We start from the raw sequence: 22,043 nt of genomic DNA on the forward strand, positions 1-22,043 counted from the left end.
GTGAGGACCCTCAGAGCCACGTTTTGTACCAGCTGTAATTTCTGGATGAAATCTAAGGGTAGGCCCACATAGAACAAGTTACAATAGTCTAACTTGGAAGTGACCGTTGCATGGATCACTGGCCAGATGTTCAAAGGACAGGTAGGGTGCTAGCAGCCACGCTTGGTGCAGATAAAAAAATGCCATTCAGGCTACCTTTGTGACCTGAGCCTCCATGGAAAGGGAGGCATCGAAGATCGCTCCCAAGTTCCTGGTGGTTGCTGCAGATGTCAATTGCACCCCATCTAGGCATGGGAGGCGCACTTCCTGGTCCTGCCCTAATCTCCCCAGCCACAGGACCTCCATCTTGGAGGGGCTGAGTTTTAGGCAATTCTGCCTGAGCCATTCAGCCACTGCTTCCAAACATCTGGCAAATGTTTCGGGGATGGAGTCTATCCATCCATCAGGTACTAGAGCTGGGTGTCATCTGCATATTGGTGACAACCCAGCCCATAACTCTGGACCAGCTGGCCTAGAGGGTGCATGTAGATGTTAAATAATGTGGGGGAGAGAACCACCCTTTGCAGAACTCCACAAGGGAGCCCCACAGAGACCAATAGCTCATCCCCCCACAGCAATCCTCTGTGACTGGTTCTGGAGAATGGAGACCAGGCATTGGAGCACAGTCCCCCTAATCCCAGCTTCAGCGAGGTGGTGAGCCAAAAACTCCTGGTTGACCATGTCAAATGCAGCCAACAGGTCTAAAAGTACAAGGATGGCCAACCCACCTCAGTCCAGCTGGAGCCAGATGTCATTTGTCAAGGTGGCCAGCATGATCTCCACCCCATGGCCAGGACAGAAGCCCAACTGGTATTGGTCCAGGGTGTTCATATCCCACACTATCCTTTCTGCTTATGCCTCCAAGTTGTGAAATTATCCTGGCTGTCTTGAGAGATTCAAAGAGACAAGAAAGGTGATATTGGTGATAACCTGGGTGACATGTAATTTGGAACCTATCAGAAAGAGGGAGCTCAGAGGGTGGTCAGCACTTTGTCTGATTGTCCTACCTCATACTCAAGCAGGCTGGCATAGGGTTGCTGATTAATGGCCAGATTGCAAGAAAGGACATGTTAGGTGGTATTGCAGGTGTGTTGACATCATTTCTTTGGAAAACCCAGAAGCAATGGTGATAGTTCTAAAAACTGCTGAAAAAATTATGGTAAAGCCATAGATTTCCCTATGATTCCTAGAGGTGCCACCAGTGCTCTTAGATTTTCCACAGAACTGATGTCATCGTTCTGGTGCTACCATAGAATTGTTCTTTTTAATCCTTCCTGCTACTATTTTAAGCAAAGATGGGCAGTGGCAAGGGCAAAGGAATCAGCAATCAAGCTGTAGGGTGGTCAGATGGGAGTTCCTTAACCCTATAACTCAGGCTTTCTCAACCAGGGTTTCTTGAAACCCTCGGGTTTCCTGGTGGTCCTGGAAGAATTTCCCGAATGGGTGGGAGTTTTTATATATATGCTAAACATTTACTGGGTGTCAAGTGCAGACAAAACTCACAAACAAACTTCTATAGAAAGAAAGCTTTAATTGGAAGTAGCTCTGAACACTATAACATTTGAAGTCAAGACTGTTTGATATCAGGCGAGCAAGCAGTTATCAATACAATTCTCCCGCCGAAACCCAAGCATTCCCAAGGGAGGGGGAAACCCCTCACCCAGGTGCCATCCCAGGCTTCCTGCCAAGGTGTTGAAGATAGCACGGCCTTGGTCAGGCCTCAGGCTAGCAGATAAGATGTTTACAGGAACTGGGCAACAATGTTTCACAGCGGGGAGACTATGCAGTGTGAAAATTCAAGGATCAAAGAAGGGGGGGAATCAAAGGAAAACTACAGGCATGAGCATTCTGGTTACACGGGAATGTTTCTGTAAAGACACAGCACTCCAAGATGGAGTCTCTTAGGTTCACTGAAACTCAAGCATGGCAGAGAGCAGGGACTGATCCTGACACTGGGTGATATAATATGGCCATGTCAACCTACCCAGCCCTCCCAAAATGGCCTGGAGGGAGTGGGAAGGGGAGGGGCCCCGGGTGGGTTTTTACACAGCTATGCTCCCCAACCATAGTTTGCATAATCATGCCAGTTCTGGGGTTTCTCAAAGCCTGAACAATGTTTCAGGGGTTTCTCAATGGTAAAAAGTTGAGAAAGGCTGATCTAAGTGGTGACCCACCTACTGGTAGCAAGAAATATGTGGTGTTCCACTCCAAGCTGAGAAAGAATGCTGTCAATTCATATAAGGTGGAAAACAGAAATAAAATTTATTATGGAGCGAATATAAATAATTGACCAGGGGAATGAGCAAGTCTCAAGCGACTGAATAATATCAAGTAATTCATATCTGGTCCTAGGTCCTTGTCCGGATCTGGATTGTCCAGGCTAGTCAGATTCCAACAGAAACTAAGGCAGGCCTTACTTGGTTAGTGCTTGGATAGGAGTCCACTGTGGAAGTTGATGGATGCTATACGGAGGCAGGCAACTCTGAATTTCTCTTGCCCGGGTGGTCTCTCATCCAAGTACTAACCCCAGCCCACCTGCTCAGCTTCCAAGATCTGACCAGTTTGGGTTAGCTTGGGCTGCCTAGGTCAGATCAAAGACCTCATACACAGTATTTCATATTTTGTAACTATCAGTTCTCAGTACATAAAACATTGTGACTTGGCCAGAAGTGCTCCACAGGCATTACACAAGTCCTGAAAGATGTGAGAATGATCCCTTGAACAGTGCTCCAAACTGTAAGTAAATCTGGGAGCATCACATCGATCAACATAATATGCCTATTTGTACTATGTACATAAGCAGGCATGTATAAGCTCATCATAGTGTTCGCTTCTTACTGGAGCCACGCACGAGCACTTTGAACAAGGCCAAGGCTGAGATGGGGCGAAGCAAGCAACCTTCTTCAAATTGATTTTCTGAAGACAGATAATCCAGCTCTTGGTCTTAAGTGCATCACTCATTCCATCAAATCGCCATCTGATTAAGGATATACATAATACATTTATAGACACACACACTTTTTCGGCTCGCTGAGTTTACTGCCTACCTTTCCAAACCAATTTCTCACTTCAGCATTAGAATTACGTCAGGGTTATTGGTGTTTATTTTTTAAAGTCACCTCTTAAACAGACTGTACAGGGGTCTGGAGTCCGATGGCATAATGGGGGGGGGAGCATTTGTGTGAAAAGTACAGACAATCCCTCCTCTGATATTTCTTATCACCAGGGACTCTGCTGGACACAAGAGGGCAAGGGGATGAACAGAACTGAGAAGTGTAGTACAAACATCAGATACGAAAGAAACTCAGACTAAAAGGACCGGCATGGAAATGGCCCCATAAAGCAAGTAAAAAATACATAATGCACACTATTGCTCTCTGTTATATCTTTCCAGGGATGCTGGTCCCATTTCATTACTAGGGACCACTGAGGCACGGTAGTCAGTGACTAGCCCAACATCAGCCTATACCTCCATGTCACAAAATTCTGAAGGAGAAACAGCAATTCTGTAATAATGAAAACCTGGAGAATGGTTAGCAGTGATACATTGATATGACAACTGTGGTGTCATGCCTCTCTAGGTATAAACAGGAATTCTGTGGTTTTACCATAGAATCCCGTAGTGATTCTTAGAGAGGATGGATGCAGAACTGACTACTGAAATGAACTTCCCCAGCATGCCGGTCAGGTTAGCAGACTGTGGGTTACTTCCAAATAGCATTTAGAAATTAGGTACAGTATTGCACCTATCAGTAAACTCCCCCAAAGAGCCCATCTATCCTGAAGAACAAACCACATTCTCTCTGGATTTCAAAAACAAAGTTCATTTCCTTCTCCACAGTTCTTATTTGCCAAGTCCATAAATCTGGGCAAAGAATAGGGAGACTTAGGTTGCATGGTATGGTGACCAACCTCCCACTCCTGGCCCCCAGGTTGCCACTGCTGATTGATGGAAAAGCAGGAGCAAAAAGCAGAGGGAAACTATTGTCACGTGATGCTGTGACATCACTTAGGGGTGTCTGTCACTCAAAGAGCCCAGGTCTTTGGGGTTGCTGATCTGGCAGGGCAACCAGTAGAAGTCCAAAGGGGAGGGAGCTGGGAGACTGCCATCGCCAATGTGTTGATATTACATGTGAGAAAGTAGCATTACACCCCTGTAAGAATCATCAGGATACCACTTAATTTCTAGTGATTCCTAGAAAAGTATGATATCACTTCCAGTTTTTTCCAGAAGTAATGTTGTTTGTGGCCATTTTTATTTGTTTTTCTTACTCTGAATGCCAGTGGGCAAAGCCTACTAGACTACAAGATGTCTTGCCCACAGTAAACAAATAGCATCCCTAATAACTGATGAGCACATATTCTCTAGGGCCAAATTAGTGTAGCGAAACTCTAAGTAGGGTCTGAGATTTCCCACAATTACAACTGATCTACAAATTACAGGGATCAGTTCCCATGGAGAAAATTACTTGGGGGGGGGGAGGGGAGATTGACTATGGAATTATGGCCTGCTGAGATCGCTTCACTCCCAAACCTCACCATTCTGAAGCTCCATCCCCAAATCTCCAGGAATATCCCAGTCCACAGTTGGCAAGCCTGGTGCAGTGTCGAGGAGAAATGCAAGTTATTGAGTTAGTTCCTCTGCCTTCTGAGTTCCCTTTTCTCTCCAGACCCCAGCATCCCTCTCCGAATCTTCAGGAATTTCCGAAGTCAAGAGCTAGCATCGCTAGGCAAAATGCACCATCTGTTCAGTCTTTTCAGAAAAGAATGGATTCTTGATTTTCTCTCTCACACACCTATTCCATGCTTCTAACTAGTTTACAAAAATGTATTCTTTAAAACCATTCATCAGCACTGTGAAAGAAGGTACTTTATTTTTTTAAGCCATCATCTTGATGTTTTGGCGAAGAAATGCATGTGTGAGAGGAAGACTTAAGAAGCCTTTCCTTTACCCAGCTTAATGGTTGCCAGTCCCCAGTTGGGGCTTGGAGACCCCCCCAGTGTGGCACCTTTCCCCCACTACAGGGGGAAACTGGGGGATACTCCTCCCCCCAAAAAATACAGGCAAGTAGTCTGAAAACAAAAGCAATATTTCTATGTTGGCCAGAAGTGACATTAAATGGAAGGTGATACTGCTTTGGGGGCAAAACTCTATGATAAAAAGTTATCATACTTCCAGGTAAAAAGTCAGAAGTGAGGGCGCCACACTGAGTAACTCTCAAGCAATCTTCCCAGTCTCTATGGCAGCCTTTTCCAACCTTTTGACCATGGAAGAGCCTCTGCAATCATTCTTTTCAGGCTTCAAGAAGCCTCAAAAGTGATGCCAGCTGGCCATGCCTCCCTGTCACAGCCCTCAGGAGTGACAAGTCATGGGAAGTGCCTCACCACCCTTGTTAGCAGGTGGGTATGAGGAGGACGGAGAAGGAGAGAGACAGGGGGAGGTTTAAGGTGGGAGTGGGTGCTCCCAGGCATAGAAACTATGAGAGAACCCGTGCTAGGGCTAAATTAGTATATTCTCCACCTCATGAGAAGGAAGGACTCCCTGGAGAAGAGTCCAATGGTGGAGCCATTGAGGGCAAAAGAAGGGGATGACAGAGAATGAGGTGGCTGGCTGGAGTCACTGAAGCAATAGGTGCAAACTTAAATGGACTCCGGGGAATGGTAGAGGACAGGAAGGCCTGGAGGATCATTGTCCATGGGGTCGCGATGCATCGGACACTACTTCGCACCTAACAACAACAACAATGCTGGGGCAATGGAAGCAGCAGCTGGCTTTCTAGCTTCTGGCCAAGGCCATTAAGACAGAAGCGGGAAAGCTGTAGACCGCCCTCTCTGGAGCTTCTGTGGACCCTCAGAGACACACCCCTGGTTGGGAATCTCTGCTTTGTGATCTTTGCCACAAAAACCGGGGCCATTCCGGATCTTCATTCAGAAGAGATGCCACCATATTGTGCAGCATTTCTCGTTTCCACGCCTCACCTCCGTACCTCTTGTTATTGCAATGTTGAGGCCCGATAACCCTGATTATGGATATCTATAGTACTCCAAAGGAGACAGCTTTGTTAAGAAAATGAGATTCCTAATGTAAGCTTTGCTTTTAGCTGTCTTGTGTGCATGACCAATAAAGGGAACTTCGCCTTGAAAATGGGGACATCCGGACAGTAAAATCCAAGGGAGGCATCCTTTGTCCTGCCTTCCTGCATTTTCAACCTTTTGCTCTTGAAGCAATTTTGCCACCTGTCAGCAAAGACAAACTACCTTCAGTTTCATCTAATTTGCTACAAGGCTCCGAAGATATTCCGAAGGAGAAGCCCTAAATCAAATTGGGCATAAGTAAATATGTGGGGTCCCCCCCCCCCATATCCTAAGAAGACTGGATCGTGTAAATCCTGGCAAGGTTTGATAAACTAAATGCCAGTTGTCCTGCGTTTCTCACAATCCGCGTAATTGAATCCTCCCCTCCTCGTAAAATGCACGACTAACTTGGCACTGAGAACAAACCAACCCCAATTATGTCTTCCTTTATGTTTTTACAAGAATCAATGAGATGGGTTTGACAATCATTGTACTTTAATGCAAGCACACACAAAATTGCGTTAAGGACCGCCGTTTATGCTGTGGGGTTAGACAAGCATAGGGTAAATTATGGCCCCCAAATGCAAATTCCGTTTTCTTGAGCTATTACACACCCTCACGTAATTAATCGGAATGTGCACTACTATAATAAGAAACATTTGTTGATTTCAGAGGGGAGGACTGAGCAGAATTGATAGAGATCAAAATTGCTGGAATATGCAGGAGCATCCTACAGGGGGAAATCAGAGGTTTGATTCGAAGGCTTGCAGTTGGGCTAAGGATGACGCTCACTTAGATGCTCTTTTAAATTTGCCAAAAAGGCAACAGCTTTATTATAACTTCTCAACATCAAAGTGTTGGCCCACAAGGGAATAGGGCTGGGCACTTCAGCCACCGAAGTGGCTGTTCAAGCCTGAAGCAGCCAGCACTGCGGTGTCGGGGGGGGCAGCACCGGTACCAATGCTCCATTTCGCACCGGCGCCGCCCCCCCCCCCCCCGTGCACCAGGGCGCTTGCTGCTTCATGCTGGAACAGCCACTTTGGCAGCTGAAGCGCCAAATCCTACGAGGGAATTAGGAGCCTAAATCTACCATCTAGAGTTGTCCGACCCTCTACTTACTCAAACAGCGGCCTGGGCTTCCTGTCCAAGACCCCTGCTGGGCCACAGGTGCCCTTGCTGATGAGTATCCCAATCAGGCATCTTGGAGTGCCTCAGGAGGTGTAGACCTCCCTCAGCCCACTCCAGTCTACCTGTTTGAGTATTCGGACCTACCCGAGTAAGGCCAACCTTGAGTAAGGTTGGCCTTACTCAATTTGGTTGCCTCATCCTGAGGCTCCCTCCAATCCGGGGTGACCTAATGGTTACTTTTTTCCTCTCCCTCATCTGGTTTAGGCTCCTTTTCCTTGTCCCCCACCAGCTGTGACAATATGAAGAACAAAGTATCCCAATCTCACAACACTCTGATAATAAAAACCACCATAAACCAATAGCATTTTGGGTGGGAGGGTGGGTAACTGCTCCCTGGGCTGTCCGGCGGAAAGAGGCTGAGTGCGTGTACGTGGCGCTTTTCATAGCACCATGCACCGCACTCCCCCTCCCTACCCCTTGCTGGGCGTTCATGCGCTGAGCGCCATCCCTTCATCAGTGGCGGCCATGGTAACCCACGGCTGCTATCTAGCATCATTAGAACACAACGTTTTTCAAATAATTTCATTCAGTTTCCTGATTGGCTCCATTGGCGACTTCCTGCTTCTTTGAGTGTACTTCCTCCCTGCTTGCCTCCAGAACAGGCAGAATGAATGCAGAACAACAGTTCCATAAGACTTTATCTCCCCTCTTTCTGGATTAAGTTGTTTCTCTTCTAAGCGAAATTATTTTATTCTTTTAAGCAGCTTGGTACCTCGCCCTCTTTGCTTATTGGAACTCAGCTAACAAAAATCAGATCTTTGCATGCAACCCCCCCGTAATTGTTGCCAACATTTCATTGAAATGAGACTTTTCTTGTACCCTCCTGTCCTTCCATTGTACAGTCCCACTTATCTTTGAGACTTGTGCTCTCTTCCATTTTTGATGCGTCCATTCTGTCTCAAGGCAGTATTTCAGATGAATGCCATTTCAAAGCTGTCGTGGTTCTCACAGTCTAGCCAGTGACATATTAGATTTTGTTGATCTTTAGAAATCCTGCCAGTACATCCAACTGAGCCGGCTGAGACGGGGCGGAATAAAAGTCTAAATAATAAAAGGAAAGGTGGAAGAACTGCTCTGAAATTCTCCCTAAAGGGCCCCACACGTTGGCAATACTTGATGCTTGCCTTCTTTTTTTCCCCCATTCGTATTTAATTTTCCTGAAGGCTGGTGGACCTGAGGGGGAAAAATACTAAATATTTAAAGCCCCCTCATCTTAACTTCTACAGCAGCATACCAAGAAGAAGAGGAGGAGGAAGAAGAATTTTTTTGTACCCCACTTTTCTCTAAAGGAGTTTCAAAGTGGCTTACTATCTCCTTCTTTCCTCTCACAGCAGGCATCTTTTGATATAGGTGGGACTGAGAGAGCTTTGAGAGAACTGTGACTGGCCAAAGTTCACCCAGCAGGCTTTATATGGAGGACTCAAACCGGGTTCTCCATATTAGAATCCACTGTCTTTAACCTATGCTGGCAGCCAAATTAAGGCAATCGTTTTGTCCAAGAAGCTTTTTTCACTATGGTGGGGTCCATTGGATGCCTTGAGTACACTGAACTTCATTTATCTAATTAACTGTGAGGTCCAGCATGGTGTAGTCATTCAGAGGGGTGGCTTCTAATCTGGGGAGCCGGGTTTGATTCCTCCCTCCTCCACATGCAGCCAGCTGGGTGACCTTGGGCTTGTCACAGCCCTCATAATGCTGTCCTGATTGAGCAGTCTTCTCAAGAGCTCTCTCACCTTGTGGGGATGTGGGGAGGGGAAGAAAAGGCAACTGTAAGCCACTTGGAGACTCCTTCAGGTAGTGAAAAGTGGGCTATGAAAGCCAACTCTTCTTTTCTTCAATCGACACTCACACATATTAAATATATATAATATATACATATACACACCTACACAATGGATTTTTAACAGATTTAAGAATGGGAGGATAAATCTTGAAACACCCAGACCGATCAACCCATATATTTGCACAGGTGGTGGTGGGGGGGAGTATTTTACATATTTTAATGACCTCACAAGTGCAGGAGCATAAACTTTTATTGTCTCGTTTATTTATTGCACTCTCACGGGGAGGGATAAATTAAAAGTTGAATTCCCTACTGTCTCCCATCTGTTTTGGATTTCCAATTCCCCAATGCACCCCATGTTCCCACGCTGTGAAGTGTACAGCATACATCGCTTGTACGGGGAATGCAAAGGGAGTGGGGAGACGGAGAGAACTGCTCAGGTACTTCATCAGGTAAATAGAAGGCTGCTGCAGTATTATAATTAAATGAGCAATCCAAATATTTAATACCCTAAAGGTAACCCCCAGAAGAAGAAATCCAGAGTGAATCTCTGCATTGGCAGCGGAAGTGCTGCAGGTAATTATGTAGCCAGGCTCTGAAGTCGAGATTACTTAACGCACTGTATGCTTGAATTAGTAGGAGATAAAAGACTTTGGATGTCGTCCAAAGACAAGAGCACAAAGGAGTTGTATAGAAAATGTAGCTTCTGTGACCTACAAAAGCTAGCAAACAAACTCACATGGCAAAATAAAAGAGAGAAACTCGACAAGAAGTGTTCCAAAAAGATGGGTCAGGAGTCACATTAGTGTTATGAAAAGTTAGAAGGGCAGGAACTGTTTGAGACAACAGCCTCTATCAAGCTCAGGAGACCATGTGCATAAACGGGGCTCAGTGAATGCATTATTTTAGAGATATTTGTCTCCAGTTCTTCTTCTAAAGAATTTGGGGAGCATGCATGATACCTTCCCCCTTTTAGCATGACTGCCTAACTTTGCATGCTTATACTCTGCCAATAAAGAAGACCCAAAGTGTCATTACATTTGAGGCTGCAATGGGAAGTTGCTCAGAAGCAACTGCCTCCATTGCAGAAGGCTTGAAAATGTGACTAATCGCTGTCTTCAGGGCCACATATTTTGGTACCCAGAATTCTGCTGGAGCCCACAAGTGGAAACCCCTGGGTTCATCTGAGATACGGGGCCTAGTCCAAGGTCATTCAGAAAGCAGTAGTGTATGGGTAGAGTCAAAATGAGGATGGGTGAGAACAAAGAAGAGTAAAAGCCTGGGTGACAATGACTTCAACATCAGTGCTCAAACCATAGAGGCCACTAACCAACCAGGCCCATAGCCGGTTGTGTTTTAATTGGAGGGGAAAATTAGTACTCTGGTGTCTGATTCTTCCCTTGAGCATGAAATGAAGCTTTGCTAATAGATATCACAAAAGGAGGTGTGTTTTCTCGAATGAATGATTCACATCAACATTTTCCATTGAGCTCACCACACACCCAAAAAGCCTAAAACGCTGCTCTGGTTTGGCTCCACATAACTTCCTATAAGAAGACTTAAGAATAGTTATAGGCACTCAGGCAGGAATACAAGAGAGTTGCCAACCTCCAGGTGGGACCTAAAGGCAGCCCAGAATTACAAGGTCCATTCCACACAACTTTAATATAGCAGAAGGCTTTCATATTGTAAACACTACTAATTTGCAGTTCCGCAAGACATCGCACACAATCTGCAAAACTCCTGCAACAGTTCCATGAAAAGCGATTCGTTGTAGCGCTTCTAGGGAACTCGGGAAAAGTGGATTCACCCTCCGAAAAGCGCTACACTCTTGCAAACAATCTGCAACACTAGCGAAAAGACCTGTGCATTCCCATTGTTGCAGTTCCAACAAAGTCCCTCCCCCTGGCTCTTTCCGCCGAACTTCTGGCGAAGCGATCGCCATTTTTGTTCCCTCGGAGCGAGTGGGGAAAGCAACGAACCAGCGAGGCTTCATTCACCCAGCGAGGCTTCTCCGGCTACAGTCCCTCCACAGAAGTGCTTTAAAGCTCCCCTAAGTCCCCAAGCACAAAACAGCCCCATTTGCAAGTTTTTCGGCCGAAAATCGCACCCGTGCGGGGGGGGGATTTTTTTTTCACTCGGGGGAACGTGGTAACGATGACTCACCAGCTCACACACCAGCTAGATGTGTCTCTACATTAGGAAGAATCAAGGCATATTCGTTGCAACCTGTGTTTTTATTTTTATTTTTTAAAACTGTGCTTAAAGGGAAAGGGGCTTTTCGGGAGCATGATAACAACCGCCCATTGGCTGTTCATTTGATTGACGGCCAGGGGCGGGAACAAGCACAGAAAAAATCGCTTCCTTTCTAGTGATTTTTGCGAGACCGGAAACCTGTGGGAAACGAATGAAACGCTACTGGATTCCACTACAAAGGCAGGTATGCGTAACGCCAAGATTGCACTTTTTAAAATAGTGTTTCTGCTTTGCAGAACCAATTGGCAACATTGGTCCTTGTGCGGAAACACCCCAAGAGATTACCGCACTAGAAAGATCACTTTCTCTACACCATGCTGGCTCATAAGAGAAGCCATGGTGGATCAGGCCAACAGCCCATCCAGCCCAACACTCTGTGCCATACAGTGGCCAAAACCCAGGTGCCATCAGGAGGCCCACCAACAGGGCCAGAACTCCACTGTTGCCTCCCAAACACCAAGAATGCAGGGCATCCCTGCCCCAGAGAGTATGTTCCATCTATACCTTGCGGCTCATAGCCACTGATGGACCACTGCTCCATATGTTTATCCAAGCCCCTCTTGATACTGCCTATGATAAAATGGTATTAGGTCCCTTAGATCTAACCACCACCACTTCTTGAAGTAGTGAATTACATATTCCCCTTTTGATAGGAAGAAGTACTTTCTTTTTATCTAACCCTACCCTCCTGCAACCAGATTCAAGGCCTTTTAAACACATTGAGAAGACATGATCACAGATCGCCCAAAGCCATGTCTGCTTCAACCAAGAGACTCCTGCTTTGCAAACTATGAATAATTACTAATACTTTCCACTCAGCTGTTTGTCTCTGAGTTGACTTCTAAGGTTCAGTTCCTTCCCCCCTCCTCTTAATTTGAGGACAACATTTGAAAGGCTTGATCTATTATATAAAGGACTTTCTAGTGTGTTCAAGTACCTCAAGCTTCTCTTCATCTTATTAAGAAAATTGGGGACTAAAACAGAATCTCATGGTAATATGTATGGTTTTGCTATTTCGTAATTAATTACACCTAAGTCGGTAATTCCCAAATTTTATGCCAGAGCATACTAACAGTTCTTGCTGTAAGAGGCTGGATAGTAACTCACTGGAAGGCAATTAAGAAACCAAGTCTCACGTCAGCCCAAAGCTACCATCCTCATAAGAGGTTGCCTGCTGTGTCTCTAAATGATTTACTGCTCTTGCTTTGCCTTGTCTCAACCTTCTTGAAGTATTTGAAAAGTTGTCACTTGGAGGATAGCAAAGAAGAGTTCCTTTTGGCAGCAGAGGATAGGACTTGCAGTAACGGGTTTAAACTATTTGTAGAAATGTACAAGCTGGATATCAGCCTTAATACAAAGTGTTGACTAGTCAATGCCACTGTCATCCCCATAACAACCTATGGATGCGAAAGCTGGACCCTGAAGAAGGAAAACAGGAGAATAGACGCTTTCGAATTATGGTGTTGGAGACGAATGCTGCGAATACCATGGACAGCCAAAGTTACCAACAAGATTGTTTTAGAGAGGAGCAAACAAACTATGTCATTGGAAGGCAAGCTATTACGGCTAAAGCTCACTTACTTTGGACAAGTCACTAGAAAAATCATTAATGTTTGGCATGGTCAGCGGGAAAAGGAAACGTGGCCACCAAAGGATCCATTGGCTTGACATGATCAAAGCCAACACAGGGATGACCATGAACCAACTGAAAGAAGCAGTCAGAAACAGGGGTTCATGGCGAAGACTTTCCTATAGAATCACCAAGGGTCGGACATGACTTAACGGATAACATCATCACCATCGGGGCGGGGGGGGGGGTCACAGAATGGTTCACCAGTGGAATCAGCTGTCTAAGGACATAGTGAACTTCTCCCTCACTGGTGGTCTTTAAGAAGCGGATGGACAGATACTGATAATGAATGCTTTAGACTGATCTTGCATTGAGAAGGAGGGTTGGATTAGATCAGAGGTAGTCAAGCTGTGGCCCTCCAGATGTCCATGGACTACAATTCCCATGAGCCCCTGCCAGCAGTTTGACTACCCCTGGATTAGATGGCCTGTGTGGACTCTTTGATTCTTCCATTGAGAGGGCTTTTTCTTCACCCGTGCTTTAGGTAGAAGCAAGAGGACAGGAGCACCTTAAATTTGTGGCAAAGGATGAGCTTTCATGAGTCACTGCTCGTGTCTTGCAATACTACTTCATGCCCTGTCATAAGCGTCGTCAGTCTCGAATGTGCTGCTGAACTCAAGCTCATTTCTACTGCTGCAGACTAACAAGGCTGCCCATCCTGATTTTGCCGCTTTGGGTGCTTACTGAGAATATGTTCCTTTGGTGGGTTATTCTGTTTGGGAAGGCCCTCTGAATCATTCAGTCCCAACTCCCAAAATAGAGAGCCAATGACAAAACTCACCTAGAACCGTGACTCCTACAGAAACACTGAAGGAAACTCACTAGGGCAGATTTCCTGGTGTAGTGGTTAGGAGTGCAGATTTCTAATCTGGAGAGCTGGGTTTGATTCCCCACTCCCCCACATGCAGCCAGCTGGGTGACCTTGGGCTCACCACAGCACTGAGAAAGCTGACCGAGCAGGAATATCAGGGCTCTCTCAGCCTCACCCACCTCACAGGGTGTCTGTTGTGGGAAGAGGAAAGGGAAGGCGACTGTATGCCGCTTTGAGACTCCTTTGGGTAGAGAAAAGTGGCATATAAGAACCAGCTCTTCTTCTTCTTCTTCTTCTTCTTCTTCTTCTTCTTCTTCTTCTTCTTCTTCTTCTTCTTCTTCTTCTTCTTCTTCAGTAATCTCAGGGCTCTCTCAGCCTCACCTCCCTCACAGGGTGTCTGTTGTGGGGAGAGGACAGGGAAGGTGAATGTTACCCACTTTGAGACTCCTTCAGATAAAGAAAAGCTGCATATAAGAACCAACTCCTCCTCCTTCTTCCCTTTACAAGATATGAGGCTGATGTCTGTCTCTAGTTTTGACTTTGAAAAAAAAGTATGAGAAGTTTGGGCAGTCTGGTCCTCAAAAGTCAATACAAGCTGATATCCTGAACAATTATGCTTAATAGATTTAAGTTGCAACCCAAAGCACTCTTTACAAGGGAATAAATCCCGTTGAAGCCAATGGGGCTGACTTTTGAATATATACGCTCCCCATTAGGGAGCAAAAGAAGAAATATGCTGAAGATCTTGCAAACAAACCATTATCCTGAGAATTCTACAGTCAACTTTTTTCTAAAACACAGTTTGGGGTTGGGGAGAGGATGCAAGAGGGAGAGCAACATCCAATATAAATGATACAGGGGGAAATTTGAGGGGAAGAGTAAACAACATTTGAACATGTACCCAGCTGCAATGTTTTTGAAACATATCATTAGTACTTCTTAAGCTACAAGTAAAGGAACCATGGGAAAATGTTTTCTGCTGAGGGAAAGGGAGGGGGGGAGAGGAGAAGATGTTTGCGAACCCAGACAGACGACATCTTTGCATATAAATGGGTTTCATTGCTTTGTTACTGGCACCAGTTCCAGTTTTGTGACACAAAAATCTCTCTTTTTATATCCCAAGATTGGTTTGTCATATTCTGCATACTTGTTCTCTGTGAGACACAGAGGTTTCATCCCATGAAGCACTCCTGGTAGCACTCGGAATATGCTGATTTAGGATTCATTATGTACAGATTCCTCCTAAAGAATTCAACCCAGGCTCAGAGATCAAAGCACCAATGTTGACTGCTCCCGACAAGATGTTCAAATGCTCCTTGCTTGTCTAACAAGTCATCAGTATCACAAGACCTGAGATGAGAACAGTTCTGGACATGAGTCACTGAATTAAGGCAATAGAATTCCGGAACATACCACTTTTCAATTGTCTATCGAGTTGCCAGTTCCAGACTGGGAAAGACTCAGAATTATTAGAGATGAGGATTTGCGTGTGTGGAGAGTAATGATGGAGGAGGGGAGTGACTTCAGTGATACAAAATGCCATGTGTTCAAGTTGGGAGATAGAGAAGTTCCTCCTTGAGATCCCTCCAATGAAGCTGATTGTGTAATGAGTGTTGGCAGAGTTTAAATATACAAAAGGCTTGCAGGACCAGTCTGCTTAAAAGAACATAATACTTTAAAATTCTACCTTGAGGAAGAAGTGGAGGTGGTTTGCATGTCACAAGAGAAACATATGAAAGTGGGATCAAATGGTCTATTATAAGGAGGGGAGACAAAATGTCTACCCAGATGAGCAGTGGCTCTCCAGGTTATCATGTAGTGGTCTTTCACATCACCTACTACTGAATCCTTTCAACTAGAGATATTGAAGATTGAACCTGGGAACTTCTGCATCACAAAGAGATGTTCCACCATTGAGTCATGGGCCCTACTCAAGTAGATCACGCAACAAAGCTAGCATGCTCCACAGAAACTGATATAGAAAGTAACCAAAGCTAGTTTCTGAAGTTCTCAAACCTCCTTACTTCCAGCAGTCCCTTTTGACTTCAGCCAGTAAGCTCCTGAGAGTACCTCCTGTATATTACATCATCCCATTGGCAAGCCTCTGGGCTTTGGGACTTGTCACACTGCACTCGATCATGAATTAATAATGGGAGCTCTGTATGACTAATCTATATATAACCTATGTTTGGGGAAGTGAAGAGGCAAATGGAGCAGTGTGTAATAGTCAGATTATCATATTAACTAGCATTTGAAATGCAAATCTGCACATGCTGTTGGCGGCAAACATCTTCCGAGACACAGTGGCAAATCTGGATTGATTACTGTTTATAATAGCAATAACACCCCCCCCCATCAGTCATTAGCACAGTTAACAATTATTTTGTCAGTGTTTCAACTGCTGTTGGCATGGCCTCAAACTGTTTCCACTGGTTACAATTGATTTCATGGGAGCCTCCTGAACAAGAATTTGATTTCAGCATGGTGCCCACTGAGCCTAATCCCCATTCAGTAAACCACAAACACAGTAAAAAAAAAAAACCCACACCCTTTTCCATTCCCTTGAAACAAACAACAACAGAAAGCATTAACCTCAACATAGGATAGGCCAAGCAAGCCCAATCCCATCAGAATTCAGAAGCCAAGCAGGGTGAACCCTGTTTTTCAAATGAAAAATTTCCAAGGATTTGGGTAGTAGTTCCTTGAAGGAACACTAGGAGTCGTGACACAGAGACAGGCAATGGCAAACCACCTTTGAACATCCCTTGCCTGCCTGCCAGACAATCTTAAGGAACTCCTGGCTACTCGACATGCATGCCATATGATAAATAAAATAAAACAATGTTGCATAGGAAAGATAATTTGAAATTAATCCATCTATTTATAAATATTTGGAAAACTTAGACATCTTATTGCATAGTCTGGCCTATCATAGAGGAGAGGCTATCTGGGAACATACAAACAGTCTGCATGCTGCTTTTTAAATTTATCCTTGTCTTCTATTTGTCATAGATATTACCAAAGCAACCCAAAGCAATCAGGTTTCCACAGATGTATTTACAGTAGCCACAACAGAGATCTGCAATTTTTGAATGAGGCCTTGATTGGAGCTCATTCGATTTTCTTGTCATAAAAAGTTAGTATCTCCTTTTCCTCCACCCTGTCTAGTCAAGGGGGAAAAAGAATACTCATCTTGAGGTTGAGGTGTCAGATGAATAAACTTTGGATCTCAACAATGGAGTAAGAGCCTTCACTTCCAATATCAGAAACCCAAAGAAAGGCAGACAGAGTCAGGAGCTGAGTTTCAAATATCGAGAAGGTAATAGTCAGATGTCAGACATCAAGAGCCAGACAGGAGAAGCTCTTGAGATTGGAAACAGTTCTATTTTGAACATTTTGTTCAAAAGAAAAATCCTCTTTGTAAAATAAGAAGAGAGTAGAATAGCACCGCAGAGTGCAACAAATGTGTTGCGTATAAGCTTTGGTGGCCATTATAGGTAGGAACTGTGACTCTATTTAGCATGCATCAGGTCCCAGGTTCAATCCCTACCACCACCAGTTAAAAGATCAAATAGTAGGTAGATGGTGTTAAGGGTCTCTAACTAAGAAGAAGGAAGGCTGGATTTTTTTTACCCCACTTTTTTACTACCTGCAGAAGTTTCAAAGTGGGTTGCCCCACTTGACCTCCATGATAAGGGAAAAAATAGAATTTCTGGTCTGTAAATGCACATTACAGGAAATAATGGAATTTAGATGGTCCCTCTGGTCCAATCTTTTTTGCAACTTGGGGGTTCTTTGGAAGAGAGGCTCCTGCAGCCACACTGCAAGTTAGATGTCTCTACCATAAATCCCCACCCAGAGCCCAGAATATACAAAAGGGGGGACTTTTACCCCTTCATCCTTCCCTTTAAATTTTAAATGGCTGCTTATATGAATCGATGAATCATGCTGAATCATGATTCAGAGATTCAAACAAGGTTGGGAAATACTTGGAGATTTGGAGTGTAGAGCCTGAGGAAGGTGGTGTTTGTAAGGAGAGGGACTTCAATGGGGAATAATGCCATACAGTCCACCTTCCAAACAAGTCATTTACTCCAGGGAAACCTATGTATGTGACCCAGAGATCTGTTAATCTCAGACGTTCTCCAGGCATAACCTGCAGATTGGCAACCCTACTAGATTGTGTGAATGAACCATCAACATCTTTGGCCATGGATATTTTAGATTGCTTCCTACATAACGCTCCTCAGGGGAGTCAGTTCTGCTATGCCATTCCCAGTGTGACGCCTCTGTCAAGTTCCCAATCGGCAAACTCTTTGAGAAGCGGTTTCTTTATAAAGAGAAATTTAAACAGAAGCAAGGGTTCTCTTTGCTGAAACTAAAAAGCAAGCTTACTAACATACCTTTCCACTTCCTCTGAAATCCTTCCCCCCAGTCTGAATCTTGGAATGTTGGATAACAGTTTCCCAAGCTAGGTTTCCCATGCAAAAATGCACACAACAGCTTAAACACCACAGGATTTCCTAAAAGAACGCACCAGCTGAGCAAAGCCAAAATAATAAAACCCTCTTAGGAGATATGAGATTTCCTAATTTATTTTAAAAAATACTACATTATAGGAAGGCAAAAAACAGGTCATGGAAACATCACATGGCAACTATTGAGAGAAGTCAAAGAAATATTACATGACACAATCATGAGAATAGCGAATATGTGAAAAGACTCATGATGTGTGACCACCAAGTGTCCTGAAACCAATCAGAGCCCATAGGAACTGGTCAGAAATCATGGGCAAGGAGACCTCTCCAGGCAACTCAGGTGAGCTCTATGTGATGTCATGTCAGTGGGTCTCAAATTTCTTTCTCAAAATTGGCCTCCAGTCTGACTCCTAGTGTGTTTAGAGATTGCCCCCCCCCCACCACCAAGGCCAGTAAGAGGCATCCCTTCCTCGCAGGGCAACACAGGTGAGCTCATTGTGATGTCATGTCAGTTGGTCTCCAGTTTCTCTCTGGCGGTTGGCCCCCTGATTGACCCCTAGTATGTTTAGAGATCCCCTCAAAGGCCAGTATCAGACATTCCTTCGTCTCCAGGCTACAGAGGTGAGCTCTTTGTGATGACATGTCAGTTGGTCTCCAATTTCTCTCTGGAGGTTCCCCCACTGTCTGAATCCTAATGTGTTTAGATACCCCCCCCCCCATGCCAAGGCCAGTAAGAGGCACCCCTTCCTCTCCAGGCAACATAGGTTATCTCTTTGTGATGTCATGTCAGTTGGTGTCCAGTTTCTCTCTGGAGGTTCACCTCCTGTCTGACCTAGTGTGCTTAATGATCTCCTGCCCAAGGCAAGTAAGAAGTATCCCTTCCTCTCCAGGAAACACACATGAGCTCTTTGTGATGTCATGTCTGTGGGTCTCCAGTTTCTCTCTGGAGGTTGGCTCCCTGTCTGACTCCTATTGTGTTTAGAAATCCTCCCCACCAAGGCCAGTAAGACTAAACCGTTCCTCTCCAGGCAACTAAGGTGAACTCTTTGTGATGTCATTTCAGTTGGTCTCCAATTTCTTTCTCGAGGTTGGTCTCCTGTCTGACACTTACTGTGTTTATGGATTCCCCCCCCCCCCGCCAAGGCCAATAAGTGGCACCTTTTCCTCTCCAGGCAACACAGGTGGGTGCTTTGCAATATCATGTCAGCTGGTCTCCAGTTTAGAGATTCCCCCCTCCCACTAAGGCCAGTAAGAGGCATCCCTTCCTCTCAGTGCAACAAAGGTAAGCTCTTTGTGATGTCATGTCAGTTGGTCTCCAGTTTCTCTGTGGCGGTTGGCCCCCTGATTGACCCCTAATATGTTTAGAGATCCCCTCCAATCCCAGTATCAGACATCCCCTCGTCTCCAGGCTACTGAGGTGAGTTCTTTGTGATGTCATGTCAGTTGGTCTCCAATTTCTCTCTGGAGGTTCCCCCACTGTCTGACTCCTAGTGTGTTTAAAGATCCCCACCCCCCAAGGCCAGTGAGAGGCACCCCTTCGTCTCCAGGCAACATAGGTTATCTCTTTGTGATGTCCTGTCAGTTGGTCTCCAGTTTCTCTCTGGCGGTTGGCCCCGTGATTGACCCCTAGTATGTTTAGAGATTCCCTCGAAGGCCAGTATCAGACATCCCCTCGTCTCCAGGCTACTGAGGTGAGCTCTTTGTGATGTCATGTCTGTTGGTCTCCAAGTTTTCTTTTGAGGTTCCCCCACTGTCTGACTCCTAGTGTGTTTAAAGATCCCCCCCTCCCCAAAGGCCAGTGAGAGGCACCCCTGCCTCTCCAGGAAACATAGGTTATCTCTTTGTGATGTCACGTCAGTAGGTGTCCAGTTTCTCTCTGGAGGTTCACCACCTGTCTGACCTAGTGTGCTTAATGATCTGCCGCCCAAGGCAAGTAAGATGCACCCCTTCGTCTCCAGGCAACATAGGTTATCTCTTTGTGATGTCACGTCAGTAGGTGTCCAGTTTCTCTCTGGAGGTTCACCCCCTTTCTGACCTAGTGTGCTTAATGTTCTCCCGCCCAAGGCAAGTAAGAGGTATCCCTTCCTCTCCATGCAACACAGGTGAGCACTTTGTGATGTCATGTCTGTGGGTCTCCGGTTTCTCTCTGGACATTGGCCCCCTTCCTGACTACTAGTGTGTTTAGAAATCCTCCCCCCTCCCCACCAAGACCAGTAAGAGTCATCCGTTCCTCTCCTGGCAACTCAGGTGAACTCTTCGTGATGTCATGTCAGTTGGTCTCCAATTTTATTCTTGAGATTGGTCTCCTGTCTGACTACTAGTGTGTTTAGGGATTCCCCCCCCCCCCACGGCCAGTGAGTGTTTAGAGATCCCCTCGAAGGCCAGTATCAGACATCCCCTCGTCTCCAGGCTACTGAGGTGAGCTCTTTGTGATGTCATGTCAGTTGGTCTCCAATTTTTCTCTGGAGGTTCACCCCCTGTCTGACTTCTAGTGTATTTAGATATCCCCCCAGGCCAAGGCCAGTAAGAGGCACCCCTTCCTCTCCAGGCAACACAGGTGAGCTTTGTGATTTCATGTCTGTGTGTCTCCAATTTCTCTCTGGAGCATGGCCCCCTGATTGACCCCTAATATGTTTAGAGATCCCCTTGAAGGCCAGTATCAGACATCCTCTCATCTCCAGACTACTGAGGTGAGCTCTTTGTGATGTCATGTCAGTTGGTCTCCAATTTCTCTCTGGAGGTTCACCCCGTCTGACATAGTGTGCTTAATGAACTGCCGCCCAAGGCAAGCAAGAGGCACCCCTTCCTCTCCAGGCAACATAGGTGATCTCTTTGTGATGTCCTGTCAGTTGGTGTCCAGTTTCTCGCAGGAGGTTCACCCCCTGCCTGACCTAGTGTGCTTAATGATCTCCCGCCCAAGGCAAGTAAGAAGTATCCCTTCCTCTCCAGGCAACACAGGTGAGCTCTTTGTGATGTCATGTCTTATCGAAGCCCAGTATCAGACATCCCCTCATCTCCAGGCTACTGAGGTGAACTCTTTGTGATGTCATGCCAGTTGGTCTCCAATTTCTCTCTGGAGGTTCCCCCACTGTCTGACTCCTAGTGTGTTTAAAGATCCCCCTCCCCAAGGCCATTGAGAGGCACCCCTGCCTCTCCAGGCAACATAGGTTAGATCTTTGTGATGTCATATCAGTTGGTGTCCAGATTCTCTCTGGAGGTTCACCCCCTGCCTGACCTAGTGTGCTTAATGATCTCCTGCCCAAGGCAAGTAAGAGATATCCCCCCATGCCAAGGCCAGTAAGAGGCACCCCTTCCTCTCCAGGCAATACAGGTGAGCTCTTTGTGATGTAATGTCTGTGTGTCTCCAATTTCTCTCTGGAACTTGGCCCCCTGATTGACCCTAATATGTTTAGAGATCCCCTCGGCCAGTATCAGCATCCCCTCGTCTCCAGGCTACTTTCTTTTTAGAGGTTGATCTCCTGTCTAACTCCTAGTGTGTTTAGGGATCCCCCCCCCCTCATGGCCAGTAAGAGGCTTCCCTTCCTGTCCAGGCAACACAGGTGAGCTCTTTGTGATGTCATTTCAGTTGGTCTCCAATTTCTTTCTCGAAGTTGGTCTCCTGTCTGACACGTACTGTGTTTAGGGATTCTCCCCCCCCCCCGCCAAGGCCAGTAAGTGGCACCTTTTACTCTCCAGGCAACACAGGTGATTGCTTTGTGATATCATGTCAGTTGGTCTCCAGTTTAGAGATTCCCCCCTCCCACTAAGGCCAGTAAGAGGCAT

This window comes from Paroedura picta, chromosome 6, assembly GCF_049243985.1.
Source record: "Paroedura picta isolate Pp20150507F chromosome 6, Ppicta_v3.0, whole genome shotgun sequence".
Taxonomy (NCBI): Eukaryota; Metazoa; Chordata; class Lepidosauria; order Squamata; family Gekkonidae; genus Paroedura; species Paroedura picta.